Source organism: Triticum aestivum, chromosome 7A, assembly GCF_018294505.1.
Source record: "Triticum aestivum cultivar Chinese Spring chromosome 7A, IWGSC CS RefSeq v2.1, whole genome shotgun sequence".
NCBI classification, from domain to species: Eukaryota; Viridiplantae; Streptophyta; class Magnoliopsida; order Poales; family Poaceae; genus Triticum; species Triticum aestivum.
In genome coordinates this window covers 664,128,292-664,149,983 of record NC_057812.1, presented here as the reverse complement: position 1 = coordinate 664,149,983, position 21,692 = coordinate 664,128,292, and the positions used below count along the sequence as shown (strand labels likewise).

The following is a 21,692-nucleotide window of genomic DNA, read 5'->3' as shown; positions in this document are numbered from 1 at the left end:
TTAGGTTCCTGGTGAGATGTGGAGCACGTTGCCGTGCTCGGGAGTTAGCTATGGTGGCTCTGTCCTTGTCTGCGTCATCGCCGGCGGTGAGGAGCTCACGGCCCCAGTGAAAAGGGCGGCTAGAGTGCGGGAACGAGCGCGGGGAGGAGGGGGAATGGAAGAGGAGCTCACAGCGGATCCGGTAGAGGCAACGGCGTGGCCGGGGAGGGGCTAGAGCTCGCGAATCCTCGAAAGTTCGCCGGCGGCCGAAGGTTGGGTACGAGCTCCGGGAAGATGCTACAGGGCTCCTGCGGTCGAATGGGTTGGTGTAGAGGACGTAGAAGGCGATGGCGGTTCCGCTGGACTCATCGGAGAGGCACGGGGTGGACGGTGGCCGCGGTGGTGCTCGTCGGCGGCGGCAGGTGTGTTCGGTGGCTGCGTGCGAGAGAGCTAGAGGAGGAGAGGAGCTCGGGGAGAGAGAGTGAGAGGCCTGGGGGGGCGCGTGGCTGTCTCCGTGGCGCTGGAAGGGTCTCGAGGGCGTGACGCAGGCAGGGAGGAGGCCTCGGCGTCGCCAGCGCTCGCCACCGAGCTGCTTCGGGGCGAGGGGAGGAAGGCGACAGGAAGAGGTGGGCTGGGCCGCGCTGGGCCGGTTGGTGGGCGCCAGGTAAGTCCAGGTGGGTTCTCTCTCTCTTTCTTTCTCTTTTCTATTTTCTGCAATTGGTTTTGATTTGATTTAAAATATCAAATCATTTTTCTAAAACTTTCTGTAAATTGTATGTGATCTCAGGAACTAGTCCAAGGTCACAGGCAACTTACAAAAATATTTGAACTTTATTTCTTATATAATAGAAATAAATTCAACTCAAATATGTCATTGGTTTAAGTCAAAGGCCCAAAAATAAATAATTCTGTGATTCCAAAAATATTGGTTTGAATTTTACCTCTTACCAATATTTTCACAGAGTAACAGGAACATTTCTTTGGACTCATTTGATGATATTTAAATGTTGGTTATTTTTAGAGGTCTTCTGAGGCTTTTGAAAATTCCTCAATTCAAATTTCATTTGAATTAAAACATGATGCTCACATGAGGGTCTAGCCTAGTGCATAACAGGACCAGGGATGTGACAACTCACCCCCACTAAACAAAAATCTCGTCCCGAGATTCAAGCGTAGGGTAAGGTGAAGGGGGAACGCAAACTAGTACAATCTTCATGATCCAGGTTGCACTTCAAATGAACGTTGATTTGATCACCATCATTGTCTCGAAGTCTTGCTCTGAGAACTCCAACTATCATGACAACGAGAGGAAGGAAAGACCCCAAAAGAATCATTCTTCTCGAAGGTCGAACAACTCAGGATCAACTCATGGGATAAGGCATAGAACCATCTCTCGGGTTGAGACACGAAGCACACACCTAGAGGGATGGAGTGGAACAGATGACAAGGGCTCACTAGGTAAACAACAATTCCACACTTAAGAAGGTGGTAAACGATTGTCAACGTAGCGAGGAGTTGAGTTGCCATGATACCACAACGAGGCACCTTAGGGATGGTGACTCGTAGATATATCCCCTTAAGTGGCAAAAAGAATTACCTTTGATTCAGAGATCATTGAAACTCTTTAAACCAGCCTAAGGCAATTCTCGAGCGATCGTTTGGAGGGGGTCGGTAGAATGGCATACTCGGACTTGGATGATGTGGATTACCTTGTTGAAGACAACGTAATGGATGAATTTGCTTACCACCGGAAATGGAAGAGACCCATGGTAGAATGGCACATTGGCGGTGCAAGCTGGGAACAAAATGCAAATGCTGGGAATGATTCTGGTAACTGGGGAAGAACCCAACAATAGAGAGTGAATTCACTGTTTGAAAAGGGTCATAGCATAACCGAGGAAACTGAGAGCATCCCAGTTAGTGTCGATGATAACACCTAGCGCTTGTGCGTGCTCTCAAGAACTTGAGCATTTCCATAATCATCAAGATTTTACCAATATCCGTGTCAAGGATCCTGGCAACACAACTTGCTACCATGATGAATGATGATGGATGATGCAGATGCAAAGGAAGATAACACTTTCTCAGATTTCACCCTTGGCGAGGCCAAGGAAACAGAATCTGGATGATCGACCGAGTAACATTTAGCACTCCGCTTCTAATGTTCTCCTTGATGTACTAGCGTATCCCATTCCTTGAAATGGTCTGGTATCTAGAACATCAAGTAAAGGTCGGACTTCGGAAACACAAAAATCATAAGGAATAACTACGGAAGTAAATCCTGCAAAATCCTTATGGGAAGGTGGCCAACTTCTTCAATCAAGATACTACAATTATGGGTCTTCCGGCTGGGTGTGTTGGCCACGACATTCACTTTACCGGTTATCGAGGGACCAATATTATAGTTCTTGGGAAATGTTCCAGCCATCACATCTGCCTGAGATTCAGATCTGGTTGGTGTCAGGATATTCCAGACTCATCGAGTCTAGGAAGAAAAATGAAAGTTTGCAACACAAATCGACGAGATGACGTTGCAAGATTCTCGGGAAATGAATTACGATAGCAAGCTCCAAAACATGAGCTGGTTCTGCTACAACATGTGAACACATTGTCCCAGACAAGCATGAACACATGGTAGTCTTACAACAAAACACTACCGAGTTCAGGAGGGGAACCATCAATAAGGATAGCGAAGTCCTATCATAAGTCATGATTCTTAAGAAGGAACTTCTTCTCCTTGAACAAATCAATCAGTGGCTTGGTGTGCTAGGGACACATATAGAGTGAAGGTTGCAAGTCTCCACACCACAGAATACTTCACACGTATGCATGACTGACTTGGAATGACTCCAGAGGAAGCAAAGCCAACTTTCCCGAATTCACGGCGGCAACTTGCATCAATGCACATGAATTAGAGAAAGTCACTTCTTACATCCGAACATATGCTTCATGAGCTAGCATGAAGAAAATGCTTTCAAAAGTTTCCAACACTAACTTGTTGTCCAACAAGATCATGGAGGAGATAAGGATGTTGTCAATGGGCTCAACAAAAATTCATCTGGGTTTCCTTTTAAAAGGAATTCCATAGTTAGGTGAACAAGTGATAGCATTGGTCAGACCCAAAAGATATAATGGTGTATGCTCGAGGGATCAACCACGAGTAAGACAACATTACGAATATCGTTGGTTCTGGTCTGATTGGATGATAGCCCATACTCCAATCAAAGGTTGGAATAAAATGATAGGTCCATTAACTGATCACGAGGTTCAGTCGATGAAAATATCAACTTTCTTCAACACACATACAAGACATCCCTTATAATGAACTATATCGGACAAGCTTCTATCTTCCAACTCTCCAAGTTGATGCATAGCTTAACCAACTAGCTTATGGGTATCCAACACGGATTCTTGGAGAAAGGGTGGTTTACAGGATAAACCAACTTGATCATGAGCTCAACATAACAGTCAGGTGACAACCTGGTGATACTTTCGAGAAGATATTCGGAAAATCACGAACCACCGATATGTTACTAAGATCGAGAACAATCTTGCTTTTTAGGGCAAGACGATATGATCAAATGAGCGAGGACTTGACAAAATCCTAACTCATCAATCGAAATGTGCACCGGAAATAAGGACTAGGTAGCACAATCAACCTTAGGGTGACGATTCAATAATCAACACGCTAAGAATGAGGTTATCGTCCATTTAACTACCAAGCAACAAGGTTGCTAGGAGTATTTATTTCACACACCATGATTCACTTGTCGGCATTCCGGTTACAAAAACACGGAAACCGAGGAATGAACAATGATGGCAAGAAGTATCACTGTACCAAGAGTTCATAGGATGGTGTGCAATTCCCATGACATTCTTGATATAAAGATGGTAATACTCCAAGGTGGAACAGAGCAAAATCAAGATTAGCAATTTGATCTGTGGAGTACGACTGCTAAGACCCAATCCTGGGAATGGACAAGGTACTGGAGTTTGTTTCTCCTAGTCATTCCGGAATAGAATGGCTTGACGGACCACAAGAGTAATAGGAATGCACGCATAATCTTGACTATCAAATGATAGACCAGGGTTAGAAGACAACTAAGAGGGGCAACTCAAAGAACATATAATTTTCTGAGTTGTGGATGCATAGATTAGTATGTCGAACCAAGTTCAATATGTTTCTTCCGGATAACCCATGCAGAGAGGTAGGACTGGCAGAGTCACGATTTATGAATGGAGAACTCCTCAAGAGTACTCTGATTGTGATCTTTTGGTTCAAATAACTTTTGCCTGAATGGTTCATAGTATTTGGAAGAAGGAAAATACCATGGACCTCGAGGACTAATGCAAAAGTTACTAATTTCCTAAAGGAACTAGCAACACTATCAACATGAGATAAATGGGGTGAATCTCGGGTTCAGAACCCAGAAATAGAATGCCTACTAACTAAATGGCATCACGGGATGCTTTCGATAATGACGGCCATAATCATCACACTGGAAACACAGATCATGGCTAGACCACTAGATGATCCCCTAAGCACTTAGGGTCATAATTATTAACTCCAACATATATGTCGAGGCAATAAAGTACCTCAACTCACTAATTTGTGTGATTAATCTGACCAAAAGGACATCGGGAACGGGAAGAAGGGATTTGCAAATGCATCAGACTATTTAGAAACCTGGGATGACTCGGACGGCATAACGGCTATAAATGCTCAAAAAGATTTGAGACATGCTACAAAAATGGTGGCATAGCCACTCAGAAGCACAATTCCAAGGTTTTGAGATCAACAGTTAACATACAGAAGTCGTAGGAGCTGAACTCAAGCTTAAATCCAACAATCTTATAAGTCTACGGATTAGTAACACGTGATCCTGATAGAAAGAAGAGAAAGCCTAGTTCTTTAACCCCGTAGGAAAGATAAGATGACTCAGATCAGAAGGGCATAAGGTATAAGGAGTAAAAAGAGCCTTACGTTCCATCCCACAATCAATTCCCTTATATAACTAAAGAATTTCTAGACTCAACTTTGACCAGTTTGGCTTGGTAATCCTACAGGCAGTCAAGCTCTGATACCAACGCTGTCAGGACCCCGAATCAATGCCACATCGATCCAGCATGTAACACCTCGTATCACTTTGCGGCCTCACGCACGGTATTCCCACGGGTGTCACCTTACCTTTGCCCGGGACCGTTTGCGCCTTTTGGCACACGTATATGATAGTGTCGCTAGCATCCATATGATAAGGAGCCCGGGCTGACATGGCTAGTCGTAAACCTAAAGTGGCACAAACTTACAGGGATAGGCATCCATGACCCAGCATCGAACGTGTCAGTCAGCAGCAAGTGGGTCCGGGCTGTAGCTCTGGGCTAGCAGGACTCCGGTAAACCGGGCTGTAGCGGGCTAACAGGGCTCCGGTAGTCAATGCGTGTGATTTCCCCGAAGGGACAGACACAGGAACGAAGAAGGACACATGCCGGCCAGCCTAAGTGTTCCGGAGCAGTAGCAAGCTACCATGACTCAGTGGAAACACTAGGAGACATTTCCCGGTAAGAGAGGCTACTAAGGATAAACAACTAGATAGTCAGATCCTACACATACCAAGCATTTCAATAACATACACACAATATGCTCGATATGTGCAAATACAACATGGCATCACAACATGACTCTATAACTCAAGTATGTATTCATTAGGCTTCGAGGAGCGAGATATTACAAACAGGGGTCCTACGACCCAACATTCAGAGCATACAAGTCAAAACACAAGCGGAAGCTATCATGTCTGAGTACAGACATCTATAAATGAAAAAGGCTGAGAAGCCTGACTATCTACCAAATCCTGCCGAGGCACAAGATCGTAGCTGAGGTAACAAGCTAAACGTCGAAGTCCACGCGGAACTACTAGCGAGACCGAAGTCTCTCTGCAAAAACATAAATTAAGCAACGTGAGTACAAATGTACCCAGCAAGACTTACATCAGAACTAACTACATATGCATCATTATCAACAAAGGGGATGGTGGGGTTTAACTGCAGCAAGCCAGCTTTGACTCGGTGGCTAACCTAAACTACGACTGCAAGCAACTCTTTTGAGGTGGCGCACACGAGTCCACATATTCACCAACCAATACACCACTATGGAACCGCTCCCGTCTCCCTACGAGAACGCCATCCATAGCACTCACGCTTATCTTGCGTATTTTAGAGTATCCACTTTCACTTGTCTATGAACTGATATAAGCAACCCAGAAGTCCTTTACCGCGGACACGGCTATTCGAATAGATGATGTTAACCCTGCAGGGGTGTACTTCTTCATACATGTTTCCACCACTTAGCGTCTGCACACGACATGTGCTCGGCAGACTTCAAGCGAAAGCCGACGTGGGTGTAGACCACGACCTACCTAAACACTCAAGTCTCTAGTCCAGGTTTATCGCCTATTCGGGTTCCATCCATGAGGAGATCCGGACGGAGTTTCGCTCACAGCCCCAAACGATGTGTGCAGGGTTCCCGAGATACCTAACGGGTATCTGGTACACCCGGCCACGTGCCTACCGCATCACAGCCCACCCCTACGGTCAGCGCTGTCCACGGCCTCCAGCATACTACAAACACCAGAAACTACTTGCAACTCCTGGAGAGAGGACAAGGGTGAATAAGAAGTCGAGCAGGGTCATATTTCAGGGCCCAATGCATGGTAGTAGCTGAATCATGGATCACAAACACAGAACTCAGTTCCTAAGGACGGCTTCAATGAGACAACCCACCATGTACTCCTACATGGCCTCTCACCGCTACCTTTACCAAATCGTGTTCACCATTTAGCTCACACACAGTAGGACATGTTTACACACCTCTGATTCATCCCCGATGAATCAGACCTGACTCAACTCTAAGCAATAGCAGGCATGACAAACAAACATGAATGAGTAGGCACAACATGGCTCAAACAACTCCTACTCATACTAGTGGGTTTCATCTATTTACTGTGGCAATGACAGGTCATGCAGAGGATAAAGGGGTTCAGCTATCGCAACAAGTAACAAATGACTCGTTGTTGTTCTAATGCAGTAAAAGAGAGCAGGGCGAGAGAGTAGGATTGTATCGGAATGAACAAGGGGGTTTTGCTTGCCTGGCACTTCTGAAGATAGCATTGAGTCTTCATCAGTGTCAACGATCACATCATCGGTACAGCGTCTACCGAGGGGGAACAACACAGGCAAACACAGAAGAAACACGATCAATGCAATGCACAATATGATGCATGCTATGACATGGCAATATGAATGTGTTTTGGGCTAATGCATCTAGCAACAAGTTAAATGGGGTTGGTTTGAATACAAGATTCAAATTCAAACTCCATATGTGAGAGTTTAAATGCCATTTATTTGTTTTGTCCAAAACAGAGGACAAACATTGTTCAAACATGCATGAAAATGGTACAGATGGATTCCTTGAATTTTTCTGATAATTTTTCATATATAATTTGTTTGATTTGGAGTCACGGTTGAATTACTATGATTTTTAGAAGTTTTAGCTATTTTCTAAATTTTTTAATCATTTCCTGATTTATTTTAATTCCAGAAATACTTTACTGCATCAGCATGACGCATGTGTGACATCAGCAGGTTAACAGGTCACTGTCCGGTCAAACCTGACAGTGGGTCCCGTGTGTCAGTAGTTAATTAAACTAACTAATTTTAGTTAGTACTAATCCTAACTTAATTAGCAGGCGGGTCCCATTTGTCATGGACCCAGCGGGGTCAATCCCGCCGGCGTTGAGTCGCCGGCGAGGCCGAGACGGCGGAGAGGCTCGGATTTTGTCCTCCGGCGACCAAATTAGCGGCCGAGACCACCTACAGAGAGATGGCACTCTCGCGCATCCATTGGAGCAAGCGGGAGAGGCTGCAGTGGAGTGAGCTCGCCGGAGTCGAGCTCGTGGCGGCGGCCGGAGTACGGGCGAGGTTGGGGTTGGCGCTAGGGGGCACGGGAGGGGGAGCTGGTGTGTGTGTTAGGTTCCTGGTGAGGTGTGGAGCATGTTGCCGTGCTCGGGAGTTAGCTACGGTGGCTCTGGCCTTGTCTGCGTCATCGCCGGCGGCGAGGAGCTCACGGCCCCGGTGAAAAGGGCGGCTAGAGTGCGGGAACGAGCGGGGGGAGGAGGGGGAATGGAAGAGGAGCTCACAGCGGATCCGGTAGAGGCAACGGCGAGGCCGGGGAGGGGCTGGAGCTCGCGAATCCTCGAAAGTTCGCTGGCGGCCGAAGGTTGGGGACGAGCTCCGGGAAGACACTACAGGGCTCCTGCGGTCGAATGGGTTGGTGTAGAGGATGCAGAAGGCGATGGCGGTTCCGCTGGACTCATCGGAGAGGCACGGGGTGGACGGTGGCCGCGGTGGTGCTCGTCGGCGGCAGCAGGTGTGTTCGGTGGCTGCGTGCGAGAGAGCCAGAGGAGGAGAGGAGCTCGGGGAGAGAGAGTGAGAGGCCTGGGGGCGTGTGGCTGTCTCCGTGGTGCTGGAAGGGTCTCGAGGGCGTGAGGCAGGTAGGGAGGAGGCCTCGGCGTCGCCAGCGCTCGCCACCGAGCTGCTTCGGGGCGAGGGGAGGAAGGCGAAGGAAGAGGTGGGTTGGGCCGCGCTGGGCCGATTGGTGGGCGCCAGGTAAGTCCAGGTGGGTTCTCTCTCTCTTTCTTTCTCTTTTCTATTTTCTGCAATTGGTTTTGATTTGATTTAAAATATCAAATCATTTTTCTAAAACTTTCTGTAAATTGTATGTGAGCTCAGGAACTAGTCCAAGGTCACAGGCAACTTACAAAAATATTTGAACTTTATTTCTTATATAATAGAAATAAATTCAACTCAAATATGTCATTGGTTTAAGTCAAAGGCCCAAAAATAAATAATTCCGTGATTCCAAAAATATTGGTTTGAATTTTACCTCTTACCAATATTTTCACAGAGTAACAGGAACATTTCTTTGGACTCATTTGATGAGATTTAAATGTTGGTTATTTTTAGAGGTCTTCTGAGGCTTTTGAAAATTCCTCAATTCAAATTTCATTTGAATTAAAACATGATGCTCACATGAGGGTCTAGCCTAGTGCATAACAGGACCAGGGATGTGACAGTATGTACCGCTTTTAAGAGCCGACATGTAAAATAATTGACTTAATAGAATGATACCACAAATGTTCAGAACATTGGAATTCACAACTTCAGCATAAATTAGCCAAATTCAGCAAAAAATAAATTACATAAATCATAATAAAACTGATCTATTCTTAATATCTCTCATACCGCGCCTTCCCCAGTTTCCGTTGCATCATCTCCATCTTCTTGATGTTTTCATGAATGGCCGGCATCACTCGCCTCTCTTTTGCTTCTATCCAACCATGCTCGATGTGTCTATCCGTCTCCATACGCTAAGCATACGCGTCCATGCACGTGTACGCGATTTGTTCATCATAGAGCTCTCCGGCCCTGCGTTTGTGACGGTCCGTATTGAACAGGTTATTCTCGTGGTAGAATTCATCAATGATTAATTCGGTGACTTCCCCCAGTGAATCCCAAGGCTTTTATGTGTCATCCAGAATAGTCCATTCGGCTTGGATGTCCTTGTAATTTGTGACCCTTAAGCCCAAGGGCCACAATAGTTGTATGTCTCGCCGGATGCAAACACCAACGAATATGTACCGCTCATTGAGGAGGAACTTTCACAGTGTCAGGTTTGGGGTTCCGGCAGACCCTTGAGGTTTGAACACTGGGGTGCGCGCGGAGATCTCTCCCCTACCGATCTACGTCTGATCCTCTCGTGCGAACTAAGATGAAAATGATGAACAACACAAGAGACACGAGGTTTATACTGGTTCGGGCCACCGTTGTGGTGTAATACCCTACTCCAGTGTGTGGTGTGGTGGATTGCCTCTGGAGCTGATGATAGACAGTACAAGGAAAGAACAGCCTCGCGAGAGGTGTTCTTGAGTTGGTGCGATGAACTGCTAGGGTGAGTTCATCGCCTCTCTCTCTCTCTCTCTCTCTCTCTCTCTCTGCTAGGGTTCTACCAGATCTCTTGATGTTCTTGTGGTGTCTAGATGTCTCTAGGGATCTCTAGATGTCTAGATCATGTCAACTCTATGGTGGCTAGCTCTATTTATAGAGGCCCTGAGCCTCTCCCCAAATAATGAGAGGGAAGGGCGCCAACAATTGGCCATTTTGAAGGGGGACATCTAGTACAAGTTATCCTGACCAAAGGTGGTCTTTCGGCTGCCAAAAGCACTGGCGATGACGCCGTCTTGGGCTCCACGGTGACCTCCGTCCTGCCGTCCGGCTGGTCTTGGTCTCGTTGCACTGGAATGGTAACCTTTGCCTGATGCCTTGGCCTGTGCTTTCCCCCTTTGCACCAAAGGGGACACAAGGACACTGCGCAGGCCGGCGCCCGCCTGGTCTCGATCGTCATGGCTTGCGTCACGGGTTCCTCGCGAGGTACCCCTGCCTTGATCTCTCCGCCCCTCGCGAGCCTGCCTGATGAGGCTGCCTCTGAGGAAGCTTCCTATCATCCGCCCCGCGAGGCTTGGCCCCTCGCGAGGGTCTTTGAGCTTGAGCTGATGAAGATGGGCCGCGCTGGGCCCCCGCTTGAGCCACGCCACAGGCCGCAGGTAGGCAAGTCTGGGGACCCCCGTTACCAGGAAGCCGACAGTAGCCCCCGGGCCCAAGGCGCGCGCAGGCTTGGCTTAGCAGAGAAGCGAAGGGGCAAGCATGAAGCGCCACAGGCCCTAACAGCCCGCGGCCTTGGGATCCGCGTGGCGATTGATTGGACGTGGGCGACTGCGCTTCCCCACGACGCCTCGGCGACCACATGACTTGATAAGTCCCTGTATGCAGAGAAACCAGTCATGATTACCCGCGATCGTGGTGCACGATGGTTGGCCTCCTCCGGCTATAAGTACGGGGCTGGGCGACCCCCTTTGGCCCGTCCCTCCTTGCTGCTCCTTTCCTTCTTCTCGATTACTCGTCGCTCCCATGGCTCTAAAGAGATTCTCGGCCGCAGGGAAAGGAAAGGCCCCCCAGGCTGGGCCTGACTCCCCCCTGGCCAAGCGCGGCCGAGGCCGCCCTCGCAAGTATACCACGGTCCCCGTGGTGGCCTCCCGCGGCCATGGAGGCGGTTCCCGGCGCAGTGGTGAGCGCCAGGTTGCTAATGGGGGCACGCCGTGGGTGTGCGCCCTCCTAGGCCACGCTTTCGCTCTGCGGAGGTGCTGCCGGAGTTCGTCATGTGGTCGGCAGACCCATCCAGCACCAGGCTCCAGCTCCCCCGTTTCTTCGCAGATGAGCTTCCGGCCAGCGCCCGGTGTGGCTTCTGGCTCTAGGCAGACGGATGCTGCAGCAGGGCCTCCTGGGCATCGCTGGAGGTCTCCGTTTCTGGGAACGGGGCTCTGACACGCGGCTGGCAAACGTTTGCCCGCGCGCGTGGCCTGAGCCGGTGGTGCACCCTGTACTTCAAGTTTGATGGCGACGCCACCCTCTACGTGAGGGTGTTCGGGGAAGATGATCGTCGTGCCGGGTGTTGCCCTGAAGACGACGACCGCGGCCGCCTGCCCAGCCCTAGCTCTGACCAGGATGAAGATTGCGACTAGCGTACATGCGGTGGTGCTCGGGGTCCGTCGAGCTTCAGCAACCCCCTCTCAGGCAGCAGCTCCTCCAGCGGTGGCCACGACCAGCCTCCTTGCCGTCGCGCCCACTTGGGTGAAGGTAGCGGGTCAGCCCGCCGTCGCGCCCCAGTGAAGCGAGATGAGGGATCCGCCTGAGTCCCAGGAGCAGCTCGAGCCTTCGCTGTGGGTTGGCGCAGGACGAATCGCGTCCGTTTTGTTTTCTTTCTTATCCTGCGCAAAAATAGTAAGTAATGTAGGGCCCCGTGGGGGCGTATTAGAACTGTTGTTGTTTAACCATCACGCCATTTCCGCTATTTCTGCGCCGTGTTCTCGTGCCGCGCTCCCATGCGCGGGAACTATTTTAGCTCGGTGGGGCTTGGCGCGGTCCTCGCCTCCCAAGGCCGTGGCCTCCTCGCGCGCTTCGTGCCCTACAAGGATCAGTAGGAGGGGTAACTTATGGTCTTAGCTGTGGGTGCGATCGGCCCAGGTCCTGCGCTCGTGTTGCGATGCCCGTGGGGCACGGACTGGGAGGGGTGCTCCCGCAGAGGACTCGGAAAGGAAAGCTCCAAGCGATCGGGGCAGAAAACACTCGTGAGGGCGCCCGCGATCCTCCCTCACGAGACTTCGCGAGAGAAAACGAGGTGAGCGAGCGAGAAAGACAAAGAGCCACAAGCCAGGAACGTCAGCAACTCCAATAAAAACTTCAAACGGGAATAAACAAGCCAACTGCAGAAAGCAAATGGGAAAGCCGCGTCCGGCGCCTATTCTAGTCTTCGACGTCTTCTCACCAGCGCGGAGCTAAGTGCTGCCACTAGGCGTGGGCGGGAGCCCCCGAGGCCCGAGGGCGGCACTCTGGAGACTCCAGGGCGTGTACAGCCCCACTCATTATTACGTGAGAGTGTCACAGGCGGCGAGCTTCACAGGCGTTGGCCTTCTTCACAGGCATCGGGCCTTTCTTGAAATGCGGCAGCTTCACAGGCATTCGCCTTCTTCACAGGCATCGGGCCTTTCCCAAAACGCAGTAGCTTCACAGGCATTCGCCTTCTTCATAGGCACCGGGCCTTTTCCAAAACGCAGCGGCTTCACAGGCATTCGCCTTCTTCACAGGCGCCGGGCCTTTTCCAAAACGCAACGGCTTCACAGGCATTTGCCTTCTTCACAGGCACCGGGCCTTTTCCAAAACGCAGCGGCTTCACAGGCATTCGCCTTCTTCACAGGCACCGGGCCTTTTCCAAAACGCAGCGGCTTCACTCAGGGGTAGAACCTCCGGAGATGTTGAATGTTCCATGGGTTCTGGATGGGTACTCCCTCCGGAGTCTCCAAGCGCACGGAGCCAGGCCTGGAAACATGAACAACCTTGAACGGGCCCTCCCACATGGGAGAGAGCTTGTGCAGCCCCTCCCTGGAGAGAACCCTTTTGAGCACGAGATCCCCTACCTCAAGGGTCCTGGGGCGGATGTTGCGGCTGTGGTATCGTCGTAGCGCCTGTTGATACCTTGCTGCTTGCAGTGCGGCTTCCCGACGGCGTTCCTCCCCCAGCACGAGATCCGTCCCCCGCAGGGCGTCCTGCTAAGCCTCGTCGAATGCCAGGACCCGTGTGGAGCGACTTCTGACCTCGTGAGGGAGAACAGCCTCCGCTCTATAGACGAGGACGAACGGTGTCTCGCCAGTCGGCTTGGTCGCTGTCGTGCGGATTGACCATAGCACGGACTAGAGCTCGTCGTGCCAGCCCCTGCCACAGGCCTCCAGCTTCTTCTTGAAGGTCCTGGCCTTGAGGCCCCTCAGGACCTCCGCGTTGGCTCGTTCAGCTTGGCCATTGCTCCGGGGATGTGCTACCAAAGCGTATAATATCTGCGTTCCAAGGTTAGCACAATACGTTTTGAAGAGATTACTAGTGAATTGCGAACCGTTGTCAGTGATGATGCGGTTAGGCACCCCAAACCGGCTCACGAGACCCTTGATGAACTTGACTGCCGAGCCTGCAGGGATTGTGCGGACAGCTTCCACCTCGGCCCATTTGGTGAACTTGTCCACGGCGAAGTAGAGGTAGCGATAGCCCCCTGGCGCCTGAGGGAACGGGCCCAGAATGTCCAACCCCCAAACTGCGAACGACCAGGAGAGGGGTATGGTCTGCAGACCCCCCGCAGGCTGATGGATCTATTTAGCGTGAAACTGGCAGGCCTCACAAGCCTTCACCAGCTCAACGGCGTCGCTGAGTGCTGTGGGCCAGTAGAACCCGCTGCGGAACGCCTTGCCGACGAGGGTTCGTGACGACGAGTGGTGCCCGTAGTCTCCGCTGTGTATGTCCGCTAGCAGTTCCTTTCCTTGCTCCCTGGAAATGCAACATAGAGACACGTCATTTGGCCACTTCCTGTAGAGCTCACCATCCTGGATGCAATAAGCCGTGGCCTGCCGTGCCACACGCTCCACCTCCTCCTCGTTCTCCGGCAGAATCCCTTGCATCAGGTAGTCCTTGAGCTCTGGGATCCAACATCCCTCCTGAGGCTCCAACACCAGGAGCAGGCGTGCCCCTGATGCCGGGCCGCAGACCGGAGCTCCCGAGGCAGGCGGCTGAGGGAGCTCCTCCCTCGGTTGTGCCGTGCTGGACAGAGACGGCACCGCCGAGGGTTTGAAGAGCCGCTCCTCAAAGACGCCGGGCTCCTGAGGCAGCCGCCTAGATGCCCTCTTGGCAATGTCGTCAGCCTCCTGATTGGTGTCGTGGGGCACATGCTGCAACTCCAGTCCCCAGAACTGTTTCTCCATCTTGCGGACCTCAGCGAGGTAAGCCTCCATGTGCTCGTCCTTAGGCTCGTATATCTTGTTGGAGAAGTTGACGAGGAGCTGTGAATCGCCCTTGATGATGAGGCGCTTCACCCCTAAGGCAGCTGCGGCCTTCAAGCCGGCTATTAGGCCTTCGTACTCTGCTATGTTATTGGAGACCTTTTCTCCATGCTGGAAGCAAAGTTGCACGGCATAGTAGAGTTTGTCCTGGGTAGGAGATACGAGCACTACGCCAGCTCCCGCACCGTGTCGGGAGAATGCCCCATCAAAGTACATGACCCAGCCATCCGGTGCTTCACTTCCCGGGGAAAGTGACCGGTCTTCGCCTGCCTCGAGACCCGGCGCTTCTGCCCATTCTGCCACAAAATCTGCTAACGCGGCTCCCTTGATGACTCTGGTCGTACTGAATTCTAGCTAAAATGCCTGCAGCTCAATGTTCCATTCAGCAACCCTTCCAGCCAAGTTGGGGCTCCTGAGTACCCTCTCCAAAGGGTATGCCGAGACGACCTTGATGGGGTGGCCTTGGAAGTAGTGCCGCAGCTTGTGTGAGGCCACCAATAGCGCGAGGAGGAGCTTTTGAGGCATGGGGTACCGCGCCCTCGCGTCCCGTAGCACTGTGCTGACGAAATACACGGGGTGCTCGACGAGGTTGAGGGTGCTGGCACTGCTTGTGTCCTCCAGAGGTCGAGGCGTCTCTTGAGACGACAGAGCTCCCAGTGCTTGGTCGCCTGAGGGGGCCTCTCCTGCTCCGGGTGCGTTCTCCTACCGCGGCTGTTCCTTTCCGGCTGCGGTTGCGGCATTCGCGAGGCCCTCCTGGCTCTGTTTCACTTTAGTTCAGACGGTTGATACGGCCTTGGCACAGCGCTCCTCCCTGACCGCTACCAGGGCTGCGCTAGCGGAGTAGGGGGTGGCCGCGAGGTAGAGCACTAGGGGCTCCCGAGGACGGGGAGCTACCATCACTGGTGGACTGGTAAGGTACCTCTTGAGGTCTTGGAATGCCTTGTCGGCCTCTTCAGTCCACTTGAAGGGGCCCTTTTTCTTCATCAGCTTGAAGAAGGGCAGCGCTCGTTCCCCCAGCTTGGAGATGAAACGCCCCAGCGCAGTTACACGCCCGGTGAGCTTTTGCATTTCTCTGAGGGTCCTTGGTGGGCTTATGTCTTTGACTGCCTTGACCTTCTCCGGGTTGGCCTCGATGCCCCTGTGGGATACGAGGAAACCCAGGAGCTTGCCTGAGGGGACTCCAAACACGCACTTCTCCGGGTTGAGCCGTAGGTCCACCTCGTTGAGGCTCGCAAAGGTTTCTTCCAGGTCCTGTATCATGGTCCTTGCCTCACGAGAATTCACCACAATGTCATCGACGTAAGCTTCTATGTTCCTCCTAAGCTGCCGGCCTAAGGCGATGTGCATCAGCCGCTGAAAGGTCGCGCCTGCGTTGCGCAACCCAAACGGCATGCACGTATAGCAGTACACTCCACGCGGGGTCAGGAAGGCCGTCTTCTCCACATCTTCTACTGCCATCTTGATCTGGTGATAGCCCGAGAAGGCATCTAGGAAGCACAATAGGTCACATTCTGCGGTGGAGTCGATTATCTGGTCAATGCGGGGGAGCGGAAATGGATCCTGCGGGCAGGCCTTGTTGAGGTTGCTGAAGTCAACACACATGCGTTCCTTTCCTTCCTTTTTCGGCACAACGACTGGATTAGCCAACCAATCAGGGTAGCGGACCTCGCGGAAAACTCCTGCCGCCTCTAGCTTCCGGGTCTCTTGGACGATGAAAGCTTGTTTCTCAGTAGACTGCCGCCTTGCCTTCTGCTTCACGGGGCGCACATTGGGGCACACGTTGAGGTGATGCTTAATCACTTCCCTTGGGACCCCTGCTAACTGATCAGGTTCCCACGCAAACACCTTCTTGTTCGCAGCAGGAAACCGATCAGGGCTTTCTCTTGTTCGGGCTCGAGGTTGGCCCCTATGGTGAAGGTGGCGCTAGCGGACCCGTCCTCATCGACTGGTACCTGCTTGGTTTCTGCCTTGTCTTGGGTGAACAGCTGCTTCTTTTTAGCCAGTACAGCCCCCTTGGGTTCGAGGGCGTCGGTGCCAGTGGGCTGCGCCATCGCGGCCGCCCTGAAAACAAGCTGGAGCACCTGCAATGCATTCTTTGTGTCTCCTGACACGGTGAGGACGCCGCTGCTCCTAGGCATCTTCATGAGGTTGTACACCGGGTGAGTTGCCGCCATGAACTGAGCCAGGGCCGGATAGCCGAGGATGGCGTTGTAGGAAAGGCCGATGGGGGCGATGTCGAAGTCGATCAGCTCTGTGCGGAAGTTGTCGCAGGTGCCGAAGGTCACTGGAAGGCGGACCTGCCCCAAGGAGGCAGTGGAACCGGCTCCGACGCCCGAGAAAGGCCTGCTGGGTCGGAGCCGCTCCAGCGGTACGTGGAGGAGGCTGAAGGCCTCCATCGAGAGCACGTTGAGGCCGGCACCACCTTCAATGAGGGTCCTGGTGACGGCCACTTGGCAGATGGTGGGGGTGCACAACATCGGGAGCATGCCCGAACCAATGGGGTTGAAGGGGTGGTCCTTCGAGTCGAAGTTTAGACCGGCCTCGGGTGCCACCCAGCCCGGGGGGGGCTTCTCGGCGCTTGGAGGCGGTGCTGATCCGGCGGGTGAACGGCTTGACGTGATGGCTCGAGGGCGGTGCCTGGGAGCCACCTAGGAGAGCTGCGACGACGGGCGGCACTGGTGCGGCGAAACGGGCGAGTAAGAGGTCACGCAGCTCCTCCCAGGAGGTGACAGAGGCCGTCGGCAGGTCGAGGAGCCACGCACGCGGGACGCCGGTGAGGGCCATGGGTAACCAGTTGGCCGTCACCCGATCATCGCCCCCAGCTCCGAGGACGGCCTCCTCGTACACCAGCAGGAAAATCATCGGGTCCGTCGCGCCGTCGTAGCGCAGCGGCATCTCGGGCCTAAACTTGCGCAACCACTACACTTGCCGCAAGGCAGGGGCCAAGGCCCGGAGCCCCCTGGCCCCAGTGTCGGCATGCGTTGCTGGAGCAGGCAGCGCGTTGTCTGCCATGAGGGCGGGATGTGATGTCGGGGGAGAACGGGTTGTCAGGAAGGAGGACTCCGGCGCACCCCAACCTGGCGCGCCAAATGTCGGGTTTGGGGTTCCGACAGACCCTTGAGGTTCGAACACTGGGGTGCGCGCGGAGATCTCTCCCCTACCGATCTACGTTTGATCCTCTCGTGCGAACTAAGATGAAAATGATGAACAACACAAGAGACACGAGGTTTATACTGGTTCGGGCCACCGTTGTGGTGTAATACCCTACTCCAGTGTGTGGTGTGGTGGATTGCCTCTGGGGCTGATGATGGACAATACAAGGGAAGAACAACCTCGCGAGAGGTGTTCTTGAGTTGGTGCCTTGAACTGCTAGGGTGAGTTCATCGCCTCTCTCTCTCTCTGCTAGGGTTCTACTAGATCTCTCGATGTTCTTGGGGTGTCTAGATGTCTCTGGGGATCTCTAGATGTCTAGATCATGTCTACTCTGTGGTGGCTAGCTCTATTTATAGAGGCCCTGGGCCTCTACCCAAATAATGAGCGGGAAGGGCGCCAACAATTGGCCATTTCGAAGGGGGACATCTAGTACAAGTTATCCTGACAAAAGGTGGTCTTCGGCTGCCAAAAGCACTGGCGATGACGCTGTCTTGGGCTCCACGGTGACCTCCGTCCTGCCGTCCGGCTGGTCTTGTTCTCGTTGCACCGAAATGGTAACCTTTGCCTGATGCCTTGGCCTGTGCTTGCCCCCTTTGCACCAAAGGGGAAACAAGGACACTGGGCAGGCCGGCGCCCACCTGGTCTCGATCGTCATGGCTTGCGTCACGGGTTCCTTGCGAGGTACCCCTGCCTTGATCTCTCCGCCCCCTCGCGAGCCTGCCTGATGAGGCTGCCTCTGAGGAAGCTTCTTGTCGTCCGCCCCGCGAGGCTTGGCCCCTCGCAAGGGTCTTTAAGCTTGAGCTGATGAAGATGGGTCGCGCTGGGCCCTCGCTTGAGCCACGCCACAGGCCGCAGGCAGGCAAGTTGGGGGACCCCCGTTCCCAGGACGCCGACACACAGGGATTTGCTCACCCCTGACAATTGGCATACCTAGTAAAGGAGACAACTAGAACCATCGCAAATCTGGATGTCCATGCCGATGAAGAACATATCATTTGCTTGCATGTACTCGTCTGTATATTTTATCCACATGTCGATGGTGCTGAACTCATTGGTGTAGACAGTTTGGATGGTGTTGCCGCCATGGAGGTAGACATGGTGTTCTCGAGTCAACGGGGCTAGTAAGCCCGACATCACGATCATCTCGCCGCCAAGGTTGCTGATGTCTACTATGCAACTTTATTCTTGTAGACTCGTGTTGGGCCTCCAAGCGTAGAGTTTTGTAGGACAGTAGCAATTTTCCTTCAAGTGGATGACCTAAGGTTTATCAATGCGTGGGAGGCATAGGATGAAGATGGTCTCTCTCAAATAACCCTACAATCAAATATAAGAAATATCTTGTGTCCCCAACACACCCAATACAATGGCAATTTGTATAGGTGCACTAGTTCGGCGAAGAGATGGTGATAAAAGTGTAATATGGGTGGTAGAAATTGGTTTTTGTAATAAGAACAATAAAAAATAGCAAGGTAGAAATTGATAAAACGGAGCACAAACGGTATTGCAATGCTTGAAAATGAAGCCTAGGGTCCGTACTTTCGCTAGTGCAATATCTCAGCAGTGCTAATATAATTGGATCATATAACCACCCCTCAAAGTGTGATGAAGAATAACTCCAAAGTTCCTATCTAGCGGAGAACATAAGAAGAAATCGTTTGTATGCACTATTGCAGGATGGTTCAAACGTGACACTACGATCAGAGACCCTTCGACGAAACTGTGTGCGATGCCATAATCGCAAACAGTGGTGTAAAAAACCCGTCAAAAAAGGTGCAAAACATTTTGCCATGACGGATGCATCAAACACGGTTCAGATTTTAGTTGCATGTGCGATGCAGGGCATACGGTTTAGTTCAATTAACTATTTAGAATGAGGAGGAACAAAAGAAACGAGCAGTCAGATGAAGGCGTGTGCGATATATAGCATACAATTCACTAGGATGAACTGTGTGTGATTAGGCAACACAATGAAAACGGTTCAACTGAACAAGATGTGTGTGATACACGGCAAACAGATTCGTAATCAGAAATGTGTGCAAAGACCAATAACAACACAAACGATTGCTGCTAGTAAGCCGTGTGATTTGCTCTGTCTACTATAGAATAACATGTGTGTATATATATAGGTAAAACTATGTCTACTATAGCTGCCACAGAACTAGTTAAGGGTCGCTGAACTTTTAACGGTTTAAAAGTTATCAAAAAATATAAAATAAATATGGGAGCATTTCTCTAATGTAATAAGATGATCCAACAGTGGGATTGTCAAAATATGCATCTATGTGTCCTCGACAAAAATAATAAGCATTTCAGCTCACTGCGACATAAATATATACTGAACTATTTGTTTTTTTTTCAGGACACATACAGTCGTATTTTTTTTAATCCCTCCATTGGATCATGTTATATTATAGGTGTGTTGGTTTAGTATTTTTATAGGAGTAGGATTTTCTACAAGTGCTTGCCACAGAACTAATTAAGGGTTTCGACGATGCAAAAGTTTTCTAAAATTCTGAAAAAAATACTAAACCAACACACCTATAATATAACATGATCCAACGGAGGGATTAAAAATATGGTCGGTTTTGCTCTCACATGGAAAGGGGCGTCGATATGTTCACGATATACTATATATAGAAAGGGTGCTTGTTCGTTAATAAAGGGTTTCTATTGTATGTGGATTGGTGGTTCTCGCAGTGCATATCGGAGGTTCCGCGTGATCTGTCGATGCAGTCGTCCCTTTCACCCGAAAAAGATGTGGCCTCCACCCCAAAGGCCATGTGCGCTGTGCATTTTGTTCACCAAAAACATAGATGAATATCTAACAGTCTCTCCCTCCACCTACCACATCATATAATGCAAAATACGGCAGTTCCATGTGATGTGTGAATGCATGCTTGCTTTGTCAACCGTTCGAGAAGTACGAGCAGTTGATGTGTTCACGGTCTACATTATACGGAGCTTTTGCATGTGCCCCCCAACCCCCATGCCTTATGTGACGTTCTAACAAAAAATTGAAAACGAAGATTGATTGCTCTCATGTGGAGAGGGTCGTCTATATGCTCATAGTCGACTATATATGAAAAGGCTTCCGGTTACTTAAGAAAGGGTTCATATTGTACGTGTGTGGGCAGTTCTCACAGTGCATAACAAAGGTTCCCGTGTGGTTTGTCGATGCAGTCGAAGGGGGGGGGGGGCTCGTTCACCCATAAAGATGTGCCCCCACCCGAAAAATGTGTGTCAAAAATGAAAAACAATGGTCGGGTTGCTCTCACATGGAAAGGGGCGTCGATATGCTCACGATCTACTATATATGGAAAGGGTTCTCGTTCCTTATGAAAAGGTTCCTATTGTATGTGGATTGGTGGTTCTCTATTCACAAAAAAGGATTGGTGGTTCTGACAGTGCATATCGGAGGTTCCCGTGTGATCTGTCAATATAGTCGAAGGGGGTCCCGTTCACCCGTAAAGATGTGGCCTCTAGGAGAACTTGCTTAACACAATTGCATTTCTTTTTCATGCACCAGGAGAACTTGCTCTAGAAGCTTGCTTAAGCGAAGGACCTCGGATATGGATCCCATGCTGTCGCTTGTGGTGTGTGGTGTGATGGCGTCCATGGGTGTTGCGAATGGACAAATTGTTGTGTGGGGCAAAAGTCATGATACTGGTGGTTCTTTTGACTTGTGTCACGGGAGGCCGATTTTCGTGTTTTGACCCTTTTGATAAAGTTCATTCGGATCTGACCCTAGTTCGAAAAAAATTCAGGGTCTGACCCTTTTTCCTACCGTCGTAGTGTCTGGCGGTAGGGTAACACAGCCTACCGTCATTATCCTTGGCGGTAGGACTTAACTATGCTGTCACGGCCAGCAAAAACACTTGGGAAGAAAAATCAGTAAGAAGACTATGCAATCCCTTACCACTAAATCGAAGTACATGTCCGAGGCTTTGAGTTTACCGCATCCTACGCGGCGCCCCTGGCTGCCAACACCATGTCATATGTTCCTACACCAAGTTCCGGTAGCTCTCGGTCACCTCGCAGCAGCAGCCACGAGTTCCCGGAACGGCTCGCGGG

The 21,692-nt window shown here is 51.2% G+C and overlaps 1 pseudogene; it reads right to left on the bottom strand.

The window, feature by feature from the left end:
* The window catches only part of LOC123153675 (uncharacterized), a 40,266-nt pseudogene extending 21,511 nt beyond the window's left edge, over nucleotides 1-18,755 (bottom strand).
* Between the last annotated feature and the right edge of the window lie 2,937 nt (nucleotides 18,756-21,692).